This window comes from Triturus cristatus, chromosome 6, assembly GCF_964204655.1.
Source record: "Triturus cristatus chromosome 6, aTriCri1.1, whole genome shotgun sequence".
NCBI lineage: Eukaryota > Metazoa > Chordata > Amphibia > Caudata > Salamandridae > Triturus > Triturus cristatus.
The window spans coordinates 164,777,672-164,796,663 of NC_140589.1; positions in this window are offsets into that span (position 1 = coordinate 164,777,672).

Consider the following 18,992-nt stretch of genomic DNA (forward strand, 5'->3'; position numbering starts at 1 on the left):
GTCCGTCGCAGCCGTCAGGAGGCGGGGATCTTCGCGGGAAAAGACGTCGGGCCACTTATTTCGACAACTGGATCGATGAAGCGGGGTGCACCTTCCCTCGGAGATTTCACACGAAGTTCCTCACGATCGTCGGGCTTTGGACCGGTACCGTTGATGTCGCCCCACGTTGGGCGCCAACTGAAGGACTGGGTTATTCTTAAGACCCAGCGGTGCCAGGGAACAACACCTGAAACCTTCGTGGGTTACCTGTTCTGGCGTACTAAACACAGAGACACGGAACACTTCCAGCGACGTCAGAGATCAGCGTTTATTTACTGCAGGGATACAGAGGTCACAAGAAGTACACAACGTGTAGGTTCTCGGAGACTGCTTCAAATTCGTAGAAGTGGGTCGGTCCTTTTATACAGGTTTTTGCCATAACGCAGTATGGCGAACAAAGGTTACAACTCAGTTCCCACAATAAACTTCAAAAGGGTCGCGTTCATGTCTCAGGAGGCCGGAACATAATTACGACAGTCTTGCCGGTTCCCAACTGTAAAAACATATTTCCTCCGCAATAAACACATTCCGTCCTAACCATAAACACATTAAGAGGAAGGACGAAAAACAGATGCAAGGAAAGGACAAGGATGCACAACAGGTTAGAAAAGAGTGTTGGGGGCAATAAAGGAAACTTGATAGAGGGGTCAAAGACCTCATGCCTAATGTATGCATGGCTGAAACAATAGACCGGCGCGGCAAGATGAGCCTCGAGCGGGGCCATCTGCCTTAGTCGTGTCGTTTCCCTCATCGTAAAAGTCACCTCAAAGAAACACGTGTCCTTCGTGTAAGCTTGAGAGTCCCAGGGTCACGGAGCGGACAAGAAGCCCGCTCGCTGGCTACCTGAGGGCAAGAAACAAAATGGATGCTGTATCTAAAATGGAACCCGAGGGTCCAGATGAACGAACCCAAAAATGAGACGAACCATACGTGGCTGCATAGCGAAACTGCGTACACCCATTATACTCGTCATTTGCGGTTCGTAGATACCAAACTCATCCATATTCGTTACCACTCAAAACTGCGGTCCCGTGTCATACGGAACCTCAGGATGCCCACGAGGCGGACGTTATTTCGTCGTGCCCGACCTTCCGCATCTTCAGCCCTGCCCTCCAATAGCTCCATTCTGTGCAGGAGGTCTTGCACCTTTTTGTCCGTCTGCACCGCCCTTGGTTCGATCACTGCTACCGCGTCCTCCAGGGTCTTGGTGCGATCTTGCAACTTTTTGTGATCGGCCCGGAGATGGGTCAAGTCTATCGCCACGCCATCGATTCTGGTCTCCAGAGAGGTGCGCGTCTGTTGGAGCGACTCCTCCATCCGTTCCATAACTGCCAGGACACTGTCCAGATTCGCCGCCACCTGCTCGGCGTCCATCCCGCGTGCCTCTTTCACCTGTTGTCCCCTCGTTGCTGCGGGTCCCGGTCCAGCACGTGTTCGCGCCCCTTTAGGCATGGAGCTGGTGGCGTGTATAAGATAGGTTCTCCTGTGGGGGCAGGGCAGGGCCCCGTCGCGCGTGGCAAGTCACCCCTGCATCTTCAGGGTTGTCGGTGCGGGCCTTGCGTCGCCGCCAAGCGCCAGGGCTCGTCGCTCCGGATCGCCGGGTCACATGCACTGCGTCCCAGCCGTCGCGGGTCCAATGTCTCCGAGCAGATCACTACACGGACGTCTGAAGGCTCCCTCCAAAGGGTCAGGGCGTTGTCTCTCCTCTTGTCCACTCCGTGCTCGCGGTCCGCCGTCGCAGCAGCCTGGGGCGCAGAAATGGCGTCGCATTGGTCTATGGGGTCCAGGTCCACATCCCGGCAGCGCTCTCCGTGTCCCCAAGCAGCGTCGGCAAGCGTCGCAGGCCTCGGCAATGCCGCGTCTCCTATCTGGGGCCAGTCCGCTTGCAGTGTTCGGAGGCGGGCAGGAGAGCAGCCAGGTATAGGCCAGACCCCAGTGTAGCAGTAGCTAGGCCAGAGCGGGTTCTCTATCGCTGCTGTGGATTTCCGCCTCTCCCCAGGGGCATCGCCGTCTCGCAGCAGATCATGTGTGCATGCACTTCTGTGTAATAGTGGCTAGTCCTCGTTGCCATTTTGGCTTCGCCCCGCCGCTCCCAGGGCCCCCATCCGTCAACTCACTGTGTGCTGGGTGCCGCATCCGGCGTCCACGCGGTCGCCCCAGTCCGTCCCCGGCTCGGCCGCGGGGGGAGGGGCAGGGGAGGGTTTCCAGGTACCTCCTGTCGCCACGTCCGCTCCGCGTGGGCTCCTCCGCAACGGTCGCGGGCTTCTACGCTGCGCCACGAGGTGTTCGCCGCAGGCCGCAGCTCAAGGCCCGGGATGGTAGTCAAAGCCGCGGGCTCACGTAGTTCTCGTCCCCAGGCACGGGCTCAGCAGCGCGGCCGCAGGCCCGTCGTCGGCGCCGGTGCGGGGCTCCACCACCGATGGGTCTCAAATTTGGCCAGTGCAGGCAGCAGGTGCCGGAACAGGTCCGCCGGCAGTAGCGGGCCGCGGAAAGGATTTTTTCGCGGAGAAACGACCCGGGGTAGGGAGGCTCAGACGGGAGCTCTACCCGGGCACGTCCGCTCTCATTGCGTGTTAAGCCACGCCCCTTGGTAGAGGAGTTATCATGACAAGGTCATCGAGCAACTGGATAACATCTTTATATTTATATTTTTATATTTATAAAGTTTTATATAGTGCGAGCATGATCCCGAGGGATATCAGAGCGCTTTACAGTTGTGGTGAAAGGAAGGTAACAGTTGCAGTACATGTGTCAAATAGGAAAACAGACAAAATCACATATCAAAATAGAACTCATAGGACACAAATGGTTACACATACACGGGATCAGCAGCATAATAAGGACATAACTGGTACATATCGAGATGAAATAGCATCCAGCACAAGGGCTTAAAGGTGTAAGTCCAATGCATTAGAGCAGACGATCCAACAACCTATTAAGGTAAGAACTTGTTCATAAGGAATCTTTTTACTTCCTATGTGAAGGCATCCTTGGAGGGGATTCTTCGTATTTCCTCGTATATCTACCACCTGCGGTGTCCCCCAGGGGTCCTCCCTCAGCCCTACGCTCTTCAACGTCTACATGGCTCCGCTCGCCCCCATCGTCAGAACCTACGGACTCAACATTGTGTCATACGCAGACGACACCCAACTCATCCTCTCCCTATCCAACGAACCCAACACCGCCGGACACAACTTTCGAGAAGGCATGGAAGCCATCGCCAAATGGATGAAAAACAGCTGCCTACAACTAAACACCAACAAAACGGAAATACTCATCATGGGCCCAAACCCCGATGCCTGGAACGAAGCCTGGTGGCCCCCCGCCCTCGGAAGCCCGCCCACCCCCACGGACCACGCACACAACCTGGCAATCATCCTGGACTCAGAGCTCAAAATGGACAGCCAACTCAAATTCCACGCACCCCAAAGGACCCTACGATCAGCCCAGCTATCCAATGCCGCAGTCCCTCGCACCAGAAAGACCAGATCGGGAGATCGCTCCTTCTCCTTCCTCGCGGCCAGAGACTGGAACGACCTTCCACTCCACCTCAGACAGACAACATCGCTCCCCATCTTCGCAAGAAACCTCAAAACCTGGCTCTTCGACAGACCCTCTCCTTGATGGACTGGAACCTGCGAAACCACCCAGCACCTTGAGACCCTTACGGGTCGCGCTTAACAAACCCTTGATTGATTGAAGTATATTGCTTGAGGTTTATGGTCATTATGTTTATGGAGATTTTTAAAAAAAAAGACCTTTTACCCATACGGCCTTATAGTGTCTTGTCATTGACTTCGTTTGGGTTGGGTGTGGAGCGTGATCCAACTGGCAGTCTCTGGCCACTATGTACAGAGTGCTCCCCCCGTAGGCAGGCGTGATAATAGTGGGCAGGACGTCCTTGGATTCGTGCAGCTCCCCTGCTGTTGTGACTCTCTAGACCGAGGCAGGGGAGGCACTCTGAGGCACAGGAATTGCTTCCTCTCCCCGCTCTCACGAATTGCTGAGATGGTGACAGGTACTTCCTGGCACGATTAGTGTGTCACTTTCTAGTGGCAGTGTCACAATGGCAGTAGGGGGTATTTAGTGGGCCTGATTCTTGGCCTCACCCTCTTTGTTTGGCCGTTGCAACACTGTGACTGGGGAAAGCACCAGCCTTCAGCATTCACCCACTCACCCAGGCCCTCGTTTGGTGGGTTGGGACTAACAACAAGCAACACACATCCTCGCGGGGTAAAACGTTTCTTCTACACAAAAATACCTCCTGGGACAGCACTGTGGGGATGGACAGCACCTTAGGTCTGCAAATGAGCATCTAAACAGGCTTACGGGAATAGTCTCTGGTCACCAATGCAGTACAAGGGGCTTTTGCCCCTGCACTCGCAGTCTGCCCATGGAACACCTCTGTGTGCGGGGGAGCAGGACCATGGCAGACGGTACACAGGGTTGGGACTGCGCCTCAGGGACACAGATGGTTTCACCTGTGTGGTCCAGGCAAGCGTTAAGAGGGATTGCAACATTTAGCCCTTAGTGCTGTGTCACCACTGGGATTGGCTCACTTGCAAATACATGAGTGGTACTATCATTGTTGTCAATTGCACAATTTTCTTTGAGTGACGTTTTACACACTTTCTTGTCAGATTGATTATTTTTTTCTTATGACTTTCAAAACTGTTTACACTTAATATTTGAAGCTTATTGCTTGAAGTTTATGATCGTCATGTTTATGAAGATTGTTCATAAACATTACCTATAGCATATAGCAGTGTCCTGCCATTGACTCGTTTGGGTTGGGGAGGCGCGGTCCAACGGGGACTCTATGGCCAGTTTAATTGGTAACCTCCTGTCCGGGTTTTCCAGGATGTGAGTATATTGAATGAGAATTTTCGATTGGTGATGAATGCAAGTGATTATGCATCACCTGGTGGGTTGTCGAGGTGGCCATCAGGACTGATCGATGTCTGTTGGCTAGGAAATGTCTGTCACAGTTAGCTGACAGGGATACATGGACAAGCGGCGAGAGTCATGGGGTTCATTGATGTGCAGGCCATTGTCTATAATGTAATTGGTCAACGTCTCTCTGCTACACCATGATCTTAATTTGTAGTTGTAAAGAAACTATACGATAAATCAGTTGTTATTCTCTCCCCAAGGAAGCTAAAGTGTGTAGTGAGATCATAGCTGATTAGGGCATGTGTAATGAGATTAGCTTTTCTCAGTAGTTTTAGGATCTGTGTAGCTTTTAGTGTGCAGGCAAAGATGCCTTGGACAAGAAAGACATTTATTGTTCTGAGGAATAGAGTGAGGTATTTTCTGGAGAAGTATTTCATGGTCAAAAAAGTCTTCCTGGGTTAGTAGCATCCTTGAGGCAAGTAAGCTTATAACATTGTTTAAGTTTCACTTCTTGAGAGTGGCTTTCAACAGTCCGGGATTAGGGTGAAAAAGTGTTGGATGGCACTGAAGAGGGATTTGCAACTTTCGGAACTAGGTGTCTGTGAAAAAGCATAATTTTTGTGACATTTCGTGAATAGTAATGCCTATGAAGTGAAATTCCGCTTTAAGTACAAAATGTGGTTTGGCTGCGCCTCATTGTTATAAATGGGGGTCTCTAATTGGCAATGGTTTGCACCTTTGTCCAAGTAGGGACCCTTCCTTCTAGTCAGGATAAGGGGGGTACACTACTAAAATAACCCCTGCTCACCTCCTTGGTAGCTTGGCACGAGCAGTCAGGCTTATCTCAGAGGCAGTGTGTAAAGCATTTGCACATAACCAACAGTAATACAGTGACAACACAACAAAAGGACACCACACCAGTTTAGAAAAATATTTATTACTTTATATATTCAAAACAAGAACACACCGATAAAAAGCCAACATGCAGTACTTAAAAATATGCACTTTGCAAGAATAACCTCAAAATGCAGTTCCTTGAAGGCGGTAGCTCCATCGGTGTTGAAAACAACAGAATCCAGCAGTTCAGTCTGACCGCGTTGGTCGTGGAGTAAGCAGACTCGTAAACAGTACCTTGGTGCGGGCCCGACTTGGCAACTGTCACGGTTGCAATGTGAAGCATAGCGGTGCGGCGTGCCGTGCCCTCAAGTCGCAATGCAGGCTGCGGCTCAGTGAGGGTCATCAAGCTGCAACGGTGAGACCAGGGCTGCGGTGCGGAGTGAGGCAGTGCTTGTGGTGGTGTTGACAGGTCACAGTGCAAGTGACAATGCCGGTTGGTGGGAGCTGGGGTTGGTCGGCCCAGACAGTGGTGTGGGACGTGGCTGTGCATCGTGTAACTTACAAGCTGTGCCCCCAAACCACGGTGCGGTAACGGGTGTCGCAGTCAGCAGGCTATAGGAAAATCACAGGAGTGTAACCCATAGACCCAACTGAGATCAGGGTAAATGCAAAATACTTACAACAATATCTCAGCAGGAATTATTGAATTCTTTGCAATTGTATGCACAAAACATTACAAACCACAAAGCAAGTAAAAAGAGGCTTCAAATAATTTGATTAATGCGCCCGTGGGTGTCATGTATTTGGAGAAGATTAATGAAAAATATATACAAATTGTAACAGCACTACTTGGTATGAATACCAAAAATCAACCCTAAAGAAGAAAGTGTACAATGTGCTCGTGATAATGGAGTGACGGCGCAAGTGACAACGTGAAGGAAACCATAGCCAAATGGCGCAAAACAGTATTTACAAGATATGTACAAGATGAAAGGTTCAAAACATCCACTTTTTTTCAATTGTCCATTCGATATTTTTCGAAATTATTCGGAGAACCAAACATTAGAGGGCGCCAGAAGGAGTTAAGGCTGATGGGCACAGGTCGACGACGTTTCGATCCTATTCAATTAGGATCATCCTCAGGACCAGGGTCGCAAATTTCAGGGAGTGCTGTACGAAATAAGGGGGGGGAAAAGTATCAGAGCGGTGGAGAGCGGGACAGCGAGGAGAGAAGAAGGGAAAGGGAGCAACCAACTAAAGTGTACCTGAGGCACGGGAAGGAGGGGCTCGGTTGTAGAAGGAACCGGAGAGTAGATAATATAACGTCCCGGTAGAGATTCAATCGAAACACGAATGAAAGTAGCGTGTCTGCTGTCAAGGGTACAGGGTGGACTGGTGAGCCGATCACAAGACCTCCGCGAGGGTAAGGAATTTGGCGTCTCTGGGGGATAAGAAGAAAAGAGTATCAAGGAGGGTGGGGGGGGAAGGGGGGAGGGGGGGAAGGGGGAGGGAAGAGGAAGGAGGGGGCAGAGGAACACTTGGGTTTGTGTTGCAAACTTACCGCTAACAGGAGCGGAGCTAGGGAGCCATGGAGGGACGCGAAGGGGCGCTTCAATGAATTCTATGAGGGCGAGGACAAAAAATTAAGGTTAGTGGTGGAATATGAAAATCAGTATTTCGGAGGGATACTGAAAAATCACAAGGGGGGGGGGGGGCGTGGGTGGCGCGGACTTACTTGATGAGCAGGTCAGGGGAGTAAGGGTCCAATAGTTAAACGAAGGTACACCAAGCCGCCACGGACGTGTGCGGTACTCGAACGCTGCCAGGAATGAGAAGCCGAGTCAACCTCTACATGAAGGGAGCTTCAGCATCAAGGATACGGGTTAGGATTGGACAATGAAGCTGGGGGTGGGGCTGTAGCTAGGGACGCCGGGAGGTGGCTGTCCTCCCGGCGTCCCTAGCTACAGCCCCACCCCCAGCTTCATTGTCCAATCCTAACCCGTATCCTTGATGCTGAAGCTCCCTTCATGTAGAGGTTGACTCGGCTTCTCATTCCTGGCAGCGTTCGAGTACCGCACACGTCCGTGGCGGCTTGGTGTACCTTCGTTTAACTATTGGACCCTTACTCCCCTGACCTGCTCATCAAGTAAGTCCGCGCCGCCCACGCCCCCCCCCCTTGTGATTTTTCAGTATCCCTCCGAAATACTGATTTTCATATTCCACCACTAACCTTAATTTTTTGTCCTCGCCCTCATAGAATTCATTGAAGCGCCCCTTCGCGTCCCTCCCTGGCTCCCTAGCTCCGCTCCTGTTAGCGGTAAGTTTGCAACACAAACCCAAGTGTTCCTCTGCCCCCTCCTTCCTCTTCCCTCCCCCTTCCCCCCCCTCCCCCCTTCCCCCCCACCCTCCTTGATACTCTTTTCTTCTTATCCCCCAGAGACGCCAAATTCCTTACCCTCGCGGAGGTCTTGTGATCGGCTCACCAGTCCACCCTGTACCCTTGACAGCAGACACGCTACTTTCATTCGTGTTTCGATTGAATCTCTACCGGGACGTTATATTATCTACTCTCCAGTTCCTTCTACAACCGAGCCCCTCCTTCCCGTGCCTCAGGTACACTTTAGTTGGTTGCTCCCTTTCCCTTCTTCTCTCCTCGCTGTCCCGCTCTCCACCGCTCTGATACTTTTCCCCCCCCCTTTTTTCGTACAGCACTCCCTGAAATTTGCGACCCTGGTCCTGAGGATGATCCTAATTGAATAGGATCGAAACGTCGTCGACCTGTGCCCATCAGCCTTAACTCCTTCTGGCGCCCTCTAATGTTTGGTTCTCCGAATAATTTCGAAAAATATCGAATGGACAATTGAAAAAAAGTGGATGTTTTGAACCTTTCATCTTGTACATATCTTGTAAATACTGTTTTGCGCCATTTGGCTATGGTTTCCTTCATGTTGTCACTTGCGCCGTCACTCCATTATCACGAGCACATTGTACACTTTCTTCTTTAGGGTTGTTTTTTGGTATTCATACCAAGTAGTGCTGTTACAATTTGTATATATTTTTCATTAATCTTCTCCAAATACATGACGCCCACGGGCGCATTAATCAAATTATTTGAAGCCTCTTTTTACTTGCTTTGTGGTTTGTAATGTTTTGTGCATACAATTGCAAAGAATTCAATAATTCCTGCTGAGATATTGTTGTAAGTATTTTGCAGTCAGCAGGCAGCATCGTCGTCGGTGAGACCAGGGCAGCAGAGTGAAGCTAGGCGGTAAGGAGTGCGGTGTCCACAGGTCGCGGTGCAAGCAGTGGCAGTCGTCGTCCTCGGTGAGACCAGGGCTGCGGTGTGACATGCGGCGGTGCTCTTTGCAGTGCCTTCAGGACACAAAGTCTGCAGCCGTGTCAGTGACGGTATCGGCTGCTTTCCTCCTCAGTGGCAACTGAAACCACGGTCCCAGAGGCGGTACCCAGAAGTAAGTGAAGTCTTTGCTGTCCCTGAGACTTCATGAACAGGAGGCAAGTTCGGTTTCATGCCCTTGAAGATACTCAGAACAAGTTTAGGAAAGTTCAGTACAGTTCTTTCACTGCCCAAGGCAGAAGCAACTACTGCAGGCCAACCTAACAAAGCAGCAACACAGCAAAGGGGCAGTACTCCTCCTAGCAGTTCTTCCAGCTTTTCTTCTAGACAGGTTCCTTGATTCCAGCAAGTTCTAATGTTCTGGGGTTTGGGCCCCAATATTTATACTGCATTTCTCTTTGTTCTCTTGGGCAGAGAGTGTCTGTGCTCAGCCCAAACCAGTTCTATACTCTCTGGCCCGGCTTCCTTGCAGGAGGTGGGGACAGCATTGTCCAAGGCAGACCAGGCCCATTCAGGTGCAAGGAAATCTCCTCCCACTACTCTAAATGCAGCCCAGGTGTAATCAGCCCAGCCCTGACTCATCCAAGAAAGGCAGGACACACCTCGACCCCCCCCCCCCCATGGCTGTTTGAACAGAATGCACATCCCCAGTCCCTGTCACTCCAAAGCCAGACAGTTAATCCACAAACCCAGCAGAGGCACACGGGATGGCTAAGCAAGAACATACCTACTTTCTAAAAGTGGTATTTTCAAACACAGAACACAAAACACATCTTTACTAAAAGATGCATTTTTATTTTCTGAGTTCAGGCATACTAAATCCTGTTTCTCTATCTTGCCCCCACGGAAAGATATGCTTATAAGATGTTATAAGCAAACTCCCATTAAATCCTATGGGACAGATAGCCTTTCCATAGTGAAAAACGTAAAACACTGTAATTCACTACCAGGACATGGTACACACACCAATAAATGTCCTACCTTTACTATGCATGGCACCCTACCCACAGGGGTACCTTGGGCCTACCTTAGAGGCGACTTACATGTAAGAAAAAGGGAAGATTAGGCCCCAGCAAGTGGGTGCACTTGTCAGGTTCACATAACAGTTACAAACTGTGTGGAGACACTGCAGTGGCAGGTCTGAGAACCCTTTACAGGGCTGCTTGTGTGGGTGGCACAACCAGTGCTGCAGGCCCACTAGCAGCATTGGCCCTGGCAATCTCCGTGCACTTTACTAGGGACTTACTAGTAAATCAAATATGCCAATCATGGAAACACCAATCCCTAACAAAATTTGCAATAGGAGCACTTTAACACTGAACAGCAGTGAGAAAGTGCGCAGAGACACTAAACCTGCAAAAACAGAGTCAAAACTGGGTGGTCAGAAAGCAAAAAGACTGGGGAAACACGCCAAAAGATGCAAGGTCTAATACTCATGTAAATAAGAGCATGCTTGACATAAAACAGTAATGTGGAACATGGGCAGGAGATTGCTTTGGGCAGTATATACCGGTCTTTCCCTTGGCCGAAAATTATGTAAGAAATGAAACTGAGGAATTTCACCTGCAAAATGTACATTTTGCATGCACCTATTTTGAACCCTCGTTGACTGTACATGTGTAATGAGTACTTGTTATGTCTGTAAGACATCAGAGAATATCCATTTGTAGAATGTTTTTTCCTTCTGATCTCATGTGGGGTTTCCTAGGAGGACAATCAATCTGCGCTGACCTCCATGGAGCATCACAGAGGTCCTGTTGGCAATGAACTTTAAAACCAATTTGTTGTGGATGGTATTACATTCTACCACAACAGTACTTTTAGTTTGAGGAGATTAGGTTTCAGCATGTGAGGAACACAGTTTTTACTTTTCCTGTGCCATGGCTTTGCTAGTTTGTGGATTGAATCCTTCTTGTTAATGAGTCACTGTGAATAGGCCTAACTCTATTTTTTTATTTGGGGGCGGGATTTGTAGGATGAAATGCAAAGAATGGACTGGACCAACATATTTCTTGGGGAGTGATTTGAGATGTGCACATTCAATCAGAGGGCTCTAATCTCTCAAAGGCCTTTGAGGGAGATTCTAGGTTGTTGGGAATGCTTAGAATGCTTACTAGCTGCAGAAACCTTTACTGTATTTCCAAACACAGGAATTAGTACAATTGTGAGAGAGGGAAAAAGAGTGAGAGGAAGAAACAGAGACAGGGTGGTGAGTTGGGCATTAATATATAGTGAGTGAAAGATTGTGTATTAATGTTTACAGGGTGAATTAGACATGGTACAAGTGATAACATGCATTGGCAAAGTCAATAGCTATAACATCCGCAAGATTGATTAGCTTTGTAAATGTTTTTCAGCCATGTTGCACAGCAGCAAAGCTGCTGTGCACCATGGCTGAAAGCACAGGAAAAAGCACTATGACGTGGCCAGTACTGAGGGGGTCACAGCACTTTTATCTTCTCTGCTTTCAGCCATGTTCACATCGTCTGCGATGTGCAACATGGCTGAAATTAAAGTAGCACAGGCAGGGAGGATAGGAGAGAAGAAGCAACACAATGGGAAAAAGAAAGAAAGCAGAAGGAATATGATGGGAAGAAGAAACAAAAGAAGCAATACAATGGAAGAAAGAAAGAAAGAAAGAAAGAAAGAAAGAAAGAAAGAAAGAAAGAAAGAAAGAAAGAAAGAAAGAACAAAAGAAAGAAAGAAAGAGAAAAAGAAAGAAAGGAAGAAAGAAAAGAATAGTACCTCAATCACTGTGCAAGCAATGGAAGGATATTAATCAAGAAGAAGCAATCAGTACTTGGACCATACTCCACACGAAAGAAGATGAAGTGAAGCTGGTATTTGTTGACAAATTAGGAGGCAGCAAATAGAAGTGGCAAACTAATGGTAAGCACTGGGTGGGCTCCAAGCCACTTGTAATATGTGTTGCAAGCGATAGCACCTGAACTGTCGCAGTTAGGCCTAAAAATCGTCACAAATTAATTTTACGTTTGTTTTACTACTTGCCCACATTAGCAACTGAGTGCAAATAAGCAACACATGCAAAATTGGTGCAAACCAATTTGTGCATAGTAATTCCATTATTTTGTTCACGAGTATTATTCAGGTGCAACAACTCACTCCATACCCACATCAAAAGTAGTGTGCACCACTGTACCTTTTGTATATGTTTACACTACACACGTATAAATCACCCCTATTGTTAATTTAGTTTACAGCAGCCAGATTTGCTGCTTAACTAAATCTCATGCAAGAAATGTGAAAAAAAAGTAAAGTGAACTCTGAATATAGAGTACAGTGATGCGTTGAGTAGGCAAGCAACATGGCGACCAGGATCCACATACCAAGGTTACACCCTCCTTCTGGGACTTAGTGTCATTCTAAGCACCCCACACGGTTCATATAGGTTATGTTTAAGGCTCCCTGTTTTTCATTTTTACAGATTTTTACAGAAAAATGCAGACAGAAAACAATGTGTTTTCTGCCTGCATTTATTTTTAAAAGTGGATAAATACAGAAAAGTAGGCTGCTTTTACGTGACTCTCTGTGCTGTCTTTCATGAATTATAGCCCAACAGCTGAGCAGACGGACAGCATGGGAAATTAACAGCAAGCATTGAAAATGCAATAGGTCTCGCCTTTCATTAAGTTAAAGCCATTTGCTTTGCTATACAATACCATTAGGAAAGCAAATGACTTTAAGTTAATCAAAGGCGAGACCTATTGCATTTTCAATGCTTGTTATCTCTATGACTGTGGCCAAGTCACTAATTACATATTATTGGAAATCTCAAAGCACCCTGTTTCAAGGTTGGCTAAACAAAATTATCACTGTTATTAATGTATGCAATTCAGACCAGGACTGAACGGACGTTTCTTGAAATGCAGCGAACTTTTGTTAGAATCTTTTTAAGGGGTGTCATTTAATGGGTTCAGTTTTAGTCCATATATGTGAATTGAACTAAATGACATTTTGCCACCTTTTCTGCAGGGGAAACAACGTTTATAACATTATCTTCACAACGCGGTACCATTACAACGTGGTCGTTACAACGACCGCGTTGTTACCACGCATACATTTGCATCGCAAGTCATTGCTACCACTGTCCCGCGCATCCGAAGAACAACCACAGGCGGGAGATCCTTCTCCCACCTCGCCGCCAAGACATGGAACACCCTCGCACTGAGCCTACGACAGACCCAAGACCTGCTGACCTTCAGGAGGATACTCAAGACCTGGCTGTTCGATCAGTAGCGGCCCCCCAGGGCCTTGAGACCCTCGCTGGTATGTAGTGCGCACTACAAATGATTGATTGATTGATTGATTACGACTTGCTGTAGGGGACGCATTGGCGTTGGATTTAGAATCCAACATCTTCCCTGCTGTTGCACAAACTGGAGTAGGGATAGTAAATAATAATATTCCTAAGTCCAGCGCACCACCTGCAGCAAGTTGTGGTAATGACTTGCGATGTAATTGTATACGTGGTAACAAAGCAGTCATTCTAACGACTGTGTTGTAATGGCATGCGATGTATCCGCATGCGTAGTAACAGTATATATTCCTACTACAGTGATTAGGCATAGAATGCCTGTAGACGCATTGAGGAGGGCAGCAGGGACATGGGGCGGGGGGGGGGTTACAACTGTGGGTTCATTGACATTAGAAACTTCCCTTGAGTAGTAGAGAGTGAGTAGTAGAGAGTAGTAGAGTGAGAGTAGTACAGAGTAGAGAGTAGTGGAGTGAGTAGTAGAGAGTGAGTAGAGAGTGAGTCGTGGAGAGTAGTAATGAGTAGTGAGTAGTAGAGAGTGAGTAGTAGAGAGTGAGTAGTAGAGAGTGAGTATTAGAGAGTAGAGAGTAGTAGAGTGAGTAGTAGAGAGTGAGTAGAGAGTGAGTCGTAGAAAGTAGTAGAGAGTGAGTAGTATAGAGTGAGTAGTAGAGAGTAGTAGAGAGTAGTGAGTAGTAGAGAGTGAGTAGTAGAGAGTGAGTAGTAGAGTAGTAGAGAGTAGTGAGTAGTAGAGAGTGAGTAGTAGAGAGTGAGTAGTAGAGAGAGAGTAGAGAGTAGTAGAGAGGAGTAGAGAGTAGTAGAGAGTGAGTAGTAGAGAGTAGTAGAGAGTGAGTAGTAGAGTAGAGGGTAGTAGAGAGTAGAGAGTAGAGAGTAGTGAGTAGTAGAGAGTGAGTAGTAGAGAGTGAGTAGTAGAGAGTAGTAGAGTAGTAGAGAGTAGTAGAGTAGTAGAGAGTAGTAGAGAGTGAGTAGTAGAGAGTGAGGAGTAGAGTAGTAGAGAGTAATAGAGTGAGTAGTAGAGAGTGAGTAGTAGAGAGTGGTAGAGTAGTAGAGAGCAGTAGAGAGTGAGTAGTAGACAGTGAGGAGTAGAGTAGTAGAGAGTAGTAGAGAGTGAGTAGTAGAGAGTGCGTATTAGAGAGTGAGTAGTAGAGAGAGAGTAGTAGAGAGTAGTAGAGCAGTAGAGAGTAGTAGAGAGTGAGTAGTAGTGAGTAGTAGAGAGTGAGTATTAGAGAGTGAGTAGTAGAGAGAGAGTAGTAGAGAGTAGTAGAGTAGTAGAGAGTAGTAGAGAGTGAATAGTAGAGAGTGAGTAGTAGAGAGAGTAGTAGAGATAGAGTAGTAGAGAGAGAGTAGTAGAGAGTAGTAGAGAGTGAGTAGTAGAGAGTGAATGGTAGAGAGTAGTAGAGACTGAGTAGTAGAGAGTAGAGAGTAGTAGAGTGAGTAGTAGAGAGTGATTAGTAGAGAGTGAATAGTAGAGAGTAGTAGAGAGTGTGTAGTAGAGAGTAGTAGAGTGAGTAGTAGAGAGTGAGTAGTAGAATAGAGAGTAGTAGAGAGTAGTAGAGTAGTAGAGAGTAGTAGAGAGTGAGTAGTAGTGAGTAGTAGAGAGTGAGTAGTAGAGAGTGAGTATTAGAGAGTGAGTAGTAGAGAGAGAGTAGTAGAGAGTAGTAGAGAGTGAGTAGTAGTGAGTAGTAGAGAGTATATAGAGAGTGAGTAGTAGAGAGAGAGTTGTAGAGAGTAGTAGGGTAGTAGAGAGTAGTATAGAGTGAGTAGTAGAGAGTGAGTAGTAAAGAGAGTAGTAGAGATAGAGTAGTAGAGAGAGAGTAGTAGAGAGTAGTAGAGAGTAGTAGAGATTGAGTAGTAGAGAGTGAACGGTAGAGAGTAGTAGAGAGTGAGTAGTAGAGAGTAGAGAGTAGTAGAGTGAGTAGTAGAGAGTGATAAGTAGAGAGTGAGTAGTAGAGAGTAGTAGAGCGTGTGTAGTAGAGAGTAGTAGAGTGAGTAATAGAGAGTTGTAGAGAGTGAGTAGTAGAGTAGAGAGTAGTAGAGAGTGAGTAGTAGAGAGTGAGTAGTAGAGAGTAGTAGAGTAGTAGAGAGCAGTAGCGTAGTAGAGAGTGAGTATTAGAGAGTGAGTAGTAGAGAGAGAGTAGTAGAGAGTAGTAGAGTAGTAGAGAGTAGTAGAGAGTGAGTAGTAGTGAGTAGTAGAGAGTGAGTAGTAGAGAGAGTAGTAGAGATAGAGTAGTAGAGAGAGAGTAGTAGAGAGAGTAGTAGAGAGAGAGTAGTAGAGAGTAGAGAGTAGTAGAGAGAGTAGTAGAGAGAGAGTAGTAGAGTGAGAGTAGTAGAGTGAGTAGTAGAGAGTAGAAGAGAGTGAGTGGTAGAGTAGAGAGTAGTAGAGAGTTGTAGAGAGTGAGTAGTAGAGAGTAAGTAGTAGAGAGTAGTAGAGAGTAGTAGAGTAGTAGAGAGTGAGTAGTAGAGAGTGAGTAGTAGAGAGTAGAGAGTAGTAGAGAGTGAGTAGTAGTGAGTAGTAGAGAGTGAGTAGTAGAGAGTGAGTAGTAGAGAGAGTAGTAGAGAGTAGTAGAGTAGTAGAGAGTAGTAGAGAGTGAGTAGTAGAGAGAGAGTAGTAGAGAGTGAGTAGTAGAGAGTGAGTAGGAGAGAGAGTAGTAGAGTGAGAGTAGAGAGTAGTAGAGAGGCAGAGAGCACTAGGACCCTGCACTAGGGTGAAGGGAGGGGCCAGCCACCGGACACCACTTCCGGTCAGGGAAGGGGGACGGGGCAAGATTGGGGAGACAAGGGAAGAACCAGGACGTGCCTGCCAGCACGCGACAAGGAGTGCAAATAAAGTAGGAGACGATCCCTACCTAGTAGAGAGTGAGTAGTAGAGATTAGTAGAGAGTGAGTAGTAGAGAGTGAGTAGTAGAGAGTAGTAGAGTGAGTAGTAGAGAGTGAGTAGAGAGTGAGTCGTAGAGAGTGAGTAGTATAGAGTGAGTAGTAGAGAGTAGTAGAGAGTAGTGAGTAGTAGAGAGTGAGTATTAGAGAGTGAGTAGTAGAGAGTAGTAGAGAGTAGTGAGTAGTAGAGAGTGAGTAGTAGAGAGTGAGTATTAGAGTAGTAGAGAGTAGTGAGTAGTAGAGAGTGAGTAGTAGAGAGTGAGTAGTAGACAGAGAGTAGAGAGTAGTAGAGAAGAGTAGAGAGTAGTAGAGAGTGATTAGTAGAGAGTAGTAGAGTAGAGAGTAGTAGAGAGTAGTGAGTAGTAGAGAGTGAGTAGTAGAGAGTGATTAGTAGAGAGTAGTAGAGAGTGAGTAGTAGAGAGTAGTAGAGTAGTAGAGAGTAGTAGAGTAGTAGAGAGTAGTAGAGAGTGAGTAGTAGAGAGTGAGGAGTAGAGTAGTAGAGAGTAGTAGAGTAGTAGAGAGTAATAGAGTGAGTAGTAGAGAGTGAGTAGTAGAGAGTAGGAGAGTAGTAGAGAGTGGTAGAGTAGTAGAGAGCAGTAGAGAGTGAGTAGTAGAAGGTGAGGAGTAGAGTAGTAGAGAGTGAGTAGTAGAGAGTGCGTATTAGAGAGTGAGTAGTAGAGAGAGAGTAGTAGAGAGTAGTAGAGCAGTAGAGAGTAGTAGAGAGTGAGTAGTAGTGAGTAGTAGAGAGTGAGTATTAGAGAGTGAGTAGTAGAGAGAGAGTAGTAGAGTAGTAGAGAGTAGTAGAGAGTGAATAGTAGAGAGTGAGTAGTAGAGAGAGTAGAATAGATAGAGTAGTAGAGATAGAGTAGTAGAGAGAGAGTAGTAGAGAGTGAGTAGTAGAGAGTGAATGGTAGAGAGTAGTAGAGAGTGAGTAGTAGAGAGTAGTAGAGTAGTAGAGAGTAGTAGAGTAGTAGAGAGTGAGTAGTAGAGAGTGAGTATTAGAGAGTGAGTAGTAGAGAGAGAGTAGTAGAGAGTAGTAGAGAGTGAGTAGTAGTGAGTAGTAGAGAGTATATAGAGAGTGAGTAGTAGAGAGAGAGTTGTAGAGAGTAGTAGAGTAGTAGAGAGTAGTATAGAGTGAGTAGTAGAGAATGAGTAGTAAAGAGAGTAGTAGAGATAGAGTAGTAGAGAGAGAGAGTAGTGGAGAGTAGTAGAGAGTAGTAGAGATTGAGTAGTAGAGAGTGAATGGTAGAGAGTAGTAGAGAGTGAGTAGTAGAGAGTAGAGAGTAGTAGAGTGAGTAGTAGAGAGTGATAAGTAGAGAGAGAGTAGTAGAGAGTAGTAGAGCATGTGTAGTAGAGAGTAGTAGAGTGAGTAATAGAGAGTAGTAGAGAGTGAGTAGTAGAATAGAGAGTAGTAGAGAGTGAGTAGTAGAGAGTGAGTAGTAGAGAGTAGTGGAGTAGTAGAGAGCAGTAGCGTAGTAGAGAGTAGTAGAGAGTGAGTAGTAGTGAGTAGTAGAGAGTGAGTATTAGAGAGTGAGTAGTAGAGAGAGCGTAGTAGAGAGTAGTAGAGTAGTAGAGAGTGAGTAGTAGTGAGTAGTAGAGAGTGAGTAGTAGAGAGAGTAGTAGAGATAGAGTAGTAGAGAGAGAGTAGCAGAGAGAGTAGTAGAGAGAGAGTAGTAGAGAGTAGAGAGTAGTAGAGAGAGTAGTAGAGAGAGAGTAGTAGAGTGAGAGTAGTAGAGTGAGTAGTAGAGAGTAGAAGAGAGTGAGTAGTAGAGTAGAGAGTAGTAGAGAGTGAGTAGTAGAGAGTAAGTAGTAGAGAGTAGTAGAGAGTAGTAGAGTAGTAGAGAGTGAGTAGTAGAGAGTGAGTAGTAGAGAGTAGAGAGTAGTAGAGAGTAGTAGGGAGAGTAGTGAGTAGTAGAGAGTGAGTAGTAGAGAGTGAGTACTCGAGAGAGTAGTAGAGAGTAGTAGAGTAGTAGAGAGTAGTAGAGAGTGAGTAGTAGAGAGAGTAGTAGAGAGTGAGTAGTAGAGAGTGAGTAGGGGAGAGAGTAGTAGAGAGAGTAGAGAGTAGTAGAGAGGCAGAGAGCACTAGGACCCTGCACTAGGGTGAAGGGAGGGGCCAGCCACCAGACACCACTTCCGGTCAGGGAAGGGGGACGGGGCAAGATTGGAGAGACAAGGGAAGAACCTTTTTGCAAAAGAGAATGAAGGTGGAAGTGATCTGACTCTGAGTGACCAGAATACAGGTCTGAAACGACCTTCTTCCTTCAATCCACCTACCACCGGATTGCCAGCGAAGGTTTTGGCCTTTGAGGAGGCGGTGGACTGCGATATCACGAATCTTTTACAACAAACCAGCAAGCCATTCATCAATTTCCCTAAGAGAGAACGGCTAGCTTTGAAAAAACTAGCAGAGGACCCTTCGGTAGTGATCAAACCTGCCGACAAAGGCGGTGCTATAGTGGTCCTAGATACAACTACATACCGCGAGGAATGCATTCGACAACTCAGTGATGTAAAGTCATATTGTAAACTCACTGAGGACCCTACAGAGAGATTATTATTGGCCATCAAACAACACGTTGAAGAGGCTTTATCTGAGGGATGGATAACATCAAAGGAGGCATTGTATTTACAACTGGCACACCCCATTGTCCCTTACTTTTACGTGCTTCCTAAAGTGCACAAACCACAGCGGCCACCCCCTGG